The following is a 5,361-nucleotide window of genomic DNA, read 5'->3' as shown; positions in this document are numbered from 1 at the left end:
ACGATTTACTATCCCAGAGTAAATGGTCTGGCTGAGGCTTTCAACAAAACACTGGTACAGATTTTGAAGAAAACACTAGATGAAAATAAAAGGGATTGGCAAAACAACCTATTAGAAGCCTTGTGGGCCTACTAGACGACTTTCAAGATTCTCACTCAGTGCACACCCTATATGCTCATGTACGGAGCCGAGGCCGTGCTACTGCTAGAAATTTAGACACCATCTCTCAGAGTCGCCGTTGCCAATCAACTCACAAGTGAAGAAAGAGCAAAACTCAGACTTGAAGAACTGGAGAGTCTTGAGGGAAAATGACTAGAAGCACAACAATATTTGGAGCTTTACGAGGTTAATATGGTACAAGCCCATGATAAATTGGTCTGCCCAAGGACATTTAAAGTTAGTGAACTTGTACTTGTGCTCAAAAGGCCTATTCTTGTTCACCGCAAAATAGGTGGAAAATTTGAGCCAACTTGGGAGGGACCATCGGTCATTGAAAAGGTATACACAGGAGGAGCCTACCAGTTAGTGGACTTTTAGGGCGAAAGACCCATGTTACCAATAAATGGATGATATTTAAAAACCTATTACGCAACCTGATGCTGCTTGCATCTGCTTGCTTTGAAACTTTGGAAACTTTGATTGTTTTAGGGTAATCTATGTGGACAAATGTCTATGACCGGGTCCAAATTTTGTAATTAACCTCAATATAATGAAAATTTTGAGAAAGAAATTTTAAACTTCAAATTTTCTCCTTTCTAGCTTTTGAACTTAATATTCTACTAAATTAAACAAAACTCATACATAAATAAACAATTCATTTCACCAAAACAAGCTAAAATTCACTTCAATAAATACTTTGTTTTGTTCTTGTTCATGACAAGTTTTGGCCCACTGGCGTTTTTCCTGTCGTCTGTAGAAGAATATAGGGACAAAGGCTGATCTTTATTTTCAAGGATGGTAGGAGCCTCACACTAAATGAGAAGATCGCGCCGTAGGGCGGTACCATAGAATTCAACATGAATTTTAACCAGGTTGACATGGACTACGAAGGTCCTCTCATGAATGTAGTCAGTTGCAAAGAGAAAGAGGTATTGCCTTCACTACTGAGGGTGACTGCTAAAGATAATGCATCACACAAAGGCAAAAATGTGATAACAGAGCAAGATCAGATGGAAGGGCCCAGCCGTCTGCCCTAACGACTGCCAAGCACTTCGCTTCGCAAGACGCAATGTAGGAACGCCACCCGCAAGAATCAGAGGGCTTTTCTACGATAGGAATGCAAACATTAGAGAGAGACAAACAACTTACTCACCCCTATTCCTGAGGGGCATATTTAAGATCCAGACCTGAAAGAAACTTCTGCTAGCCTACCCACCACGGATGAAGAACTAGGTTTTGTGACAGAGTAAGATACACTTTCAGTTTAAGATGTTTTATGCAAGGGTTGCCTGACGTGCAACGCTGAAGTACTAGCCGAGACATCAGCCACGGGCGCATTTGTAGAATGCCCGGATTGCAATATTCAACATTTACAATGATTCAATACATTGGAAGAATATACCTCAAGCACTGATCGGTCTCAGACTTCAGATTTTATGAATTTTGTGATGGGTGATCCGTACGTCCCACTAGGGACAGATCAGTATGTATCATGGAGCCCGGGGTCGTACATCCCGCTAGAAGCTGAGTCTCGTGTTCTAGGTCAACCAGCGCCAGTTTAGGTTCCTGCCAATGCTCAAAGGGAGGAACGCCCGCGACAGCTACCAACCTTTGGTACGATGGAGTACTATAAGATGAGCAAAGTAAATAAAAGAGAATTTGAATTTTACGAAGAAGTTCAGGGAAAATTCATCAACATACTGGAGGGATTAGAACTCTATACCAGAGTTTTCTTAGAGACTGACAAACAAAGTTTACTTGACTGCATTTTTGACCTAAGCTTCAATTTGCACCGACCAATTGACCCTGGTGGATAGCCCAGCCTTTCTATTTAATCAGCCCCCTCCATGGCTAAAAGAGAGCTAACAAAAATCCGTGAGAAAACTCTGTCAACCATCTTCCCCCTCTGGTTACCTCTATAAGATTCCAATTTTGAGCTCAAAATCCAGCCAAAACCAGGACATTCTTCCACACACCTCCACAGTCATCCAAACTTCAATTAACTGTGTACGCACCATCCCCACAGTGAGAGAAGCTGATCTCCCACAAAATCCCTCTCTCAAAAAGCCTCTAACCTAGCTCTAGACCAACACCTGAAATCGAGTTTGATTGAAATCATACCTAGACAATTCACCAGGGCTTGAGACTTCATCTGGAGGTTGGTTGGACCCAATCAAAGCTACCACAACCATCTGATTGAGGCCTCCCCTCTCAAACAAAGGTATTGAGCTCTAACCCTAGCCCAAGCTATTTTGATTCTCCATATGTATTTACTGTGTTTTATACCATATAAATCATATAGATATGTTTGTCTTGAGTAGATGAAGGTTTAGAAACAAATCCCATGTGATTTGATTGAGTCTAGGCAGAGATCTTATGATTTTAGTGTGAATAGCTTATTGATTGAGTCTAGGCAGAGATCTTATGATTTTAGTGGGAATAGCTTATGGGTTAGGTTACTTGGGGATGATGAACGGATGTCGTCTGATCGCGCGTTTACCCAGTGGACGGTCCTGATGAAGCTGAACAAGGATATGGTCCATAAAACATGGTCCGCGTGGTAGATACATGGCTGGCGGCATCAAGTGGTGGAGCACCACATGTTCTTTCAGAGCTGCCTGTGATCCAATCAGCGCCGTGCTGGATAAGTAGAAAATAGGGATATTTGAATTATTTTAAATGTCTGAACTTCAAAAATTCATATCTTTCTCTAAAAAATTCATAAAAATAAAAGAAAAATACCCTCTTGCTCAGTGAAAGTGGCTCAGTGAAAAGAGGAGAATAATGTGGACTAAAAATAAGAATTATTTTATTATTCCCTAATTTTTAATGAATTAAATACCCTATGGAGTATTTTAATTGATTATGATTAAACATTGCTTACTATGGCTTGAAATTTTGAGGGTTTGTTCCTCATTACAGAGACTGCATCCTCTGATTTCTCCAAGGTTAGAGGACATCTCTATTCTTCTAACCTTAATTTTTAAGCTAAGGTGACAATTTTGGCTTATTTTAGTTATATAAATTAGAAGATAATTCGGAAAGTTATGTGAATAATTTTAATAGGTTTCTTGTGGTTAGAAAAGTCTAGAAAAAATATTATGTTGTCTTGAATTATCTTGTAAATTTTTATATATAATTAAATGTAAATATCTTGTGTTAATTTATGTAAATCATATCTTTCTAAAAAATTAACAAAATCAATCCCACATTGTTCATAAAAATCATGTTTATCCACTGTAAAATTTGAAAATTATTTGATTAGGCTTGAGTATTTAAGTTGATTTTTTAAGAAACCTTGTGTTTTTGTACAAAAATAATTATATTAAATTAAATACACTTAGGAAAATTATGAAAAGTGGTTTTCTGAGTTCTTTGTGATTAAAGGCACTTGGGAAAAATAAAATTATTTTTAAGAAAATACTTAATTTTTTAGCCTTATTTTGAATTTAAAAATAAATAAAAATAATTTCAAATTTAAAAAATGTCAAAATATTTCAAAATATGCCTAATTATTTTTTGATCATTTGAACTCATTAAAATATTTTTCCAAGTTTTTCAAAATTCAAAATAAATCTTAAAATCCTTAAAATGAATTTTCCTTATTTTCCTATTAATATAACTATAATAAACAAATTAAAAATCATTAAAATACAAAATTTGATTCCTTGAGTTTTTTGAACTCAAAGAAGTTTAATAAAAATATAAAAATAATTTTGATAATTAAAACACTATTTTCTATTTAATTAAATCATTGAAATTGATCCAAAATTAAATAATAATAATAATAATTTAATTCAAAAAATCATGAAATTTGGTTTAAGTGTTTCTCTGACCTAAGAAAACCTCCAATAATTTTCTCATGAATAAAAATTTTTTTTAGAGAGTTAAATAAATAAATTTTTTAAAAATCCTATTTTCTGAATTTAAATAAATAATTAAATTAAATTAAATTTTGAGAAGCCCCCCATATTCTCCTCTAATATTGTAATTACCTCATAGAAATGACACTCTAAATGCTCAAAGTCATTTGGGTTATGTTTAATGAGTTATGAGGTGAAGCACCCAAAGGGCAAAATAGTCATTCTAGATTTTGGTGCCTTAATAAAAATTTAGGATTAACCAAGGCAAAATGGGTAATTTTGATCTTTATAAACGTGTTTGGGTGATTGAAATACAAAATGGGTAATTTTGATCTTTATAAACATGTTTGGGTGATTGAAATATAATGAAATTAAATGGTAGAAACTCACTCACCACCCTTGCACAACATCAACAAAATCATAATTCTGCTAATCTTAATGACTTGGAAGTCAATTAAAATTAAATGACTAAATGGCTCTTAAGTGATGGGGTTAAGATAGAAAAGATGATAATTTACTTTTCTTAAGTCCAAAGTTAAGGATGATGCGATCATTCAATAAGGATATATGTCAACTAGATCAAAAGTTTGACAATCACCATTCTACCTATCATGATTCTTAAAGGGCTTGGTGGTGATCTAGGCTCGATATCTAAACTCAGTTGATTGGATTCAGTACATGATATGATTGGTGATTAACATCTTTAAACACTATAATATTGAATTTAATTGTGGGCATCATAATCTTTAAATGGCCTAAACCTACCTTAGGGGCACCCACTCGCATAACTCTTAAATGAAACATCAATTGATTAATCGAGTATCCTATCCTTGGGATAATTAAATTTTCAAGTTTCACTGAGCAACGGGGTAGTCACATTTCAACCTCTGATGATTAATGGTAAAATATAATAAGTTCATAATGAACTCAAAATATTTCAAGAGATCTTCAAAGTGGATTTGCCATATTTTGTTCTGAAATCATGTACTGAGATCTTTTGAGATTCAATAAATTCATTGCTTGGGGTGAATTTAAATCCCTTGTAAAATTTAAATCCCTTGAAAAAAAGGTTAGCCTTATAGGTGGAGGAACGAGAAGAACCGACATGTACACTTTTAAATTATTGCATTTACCTATCTGTACTTCTTGTCTAAAGTTTGCATGTTAAACAACAATGTCTCCCTGCATGAAAACTAAAACTGTTAAGATAACCACAAAACTAAAACTAAAACCAAAACCAAAACTAAAATTAATCAAGATAAAATTTACCACCACAACATTCAAAATATAAGACAACTCAAAATTTATTCACAAACAAGACAAAACAACAATTGCAACT

Source organism: Phalaenopsis equestris, unplaced genomic scaffold (genome assembly GCF_001263595.1).
Source record: "Phalaenopsis equestris unplaced genomic scaffold, ASM126359v1 Scaffold202294, whole genome shotgun sequence".
In the NCBI taxonomy this organism is placed as follows: Eukaryota; Viridiplantae; Streptophyta; class Magnoliopsida; order Asparagales; family Orchidaceae; genus Phalaenopsis; species Phalaenopsis equestris.
The sequence above is the reverse complement of the archived record's forward strand: the minus strand, read 5'-3'. Positions refer to the sequence as shown.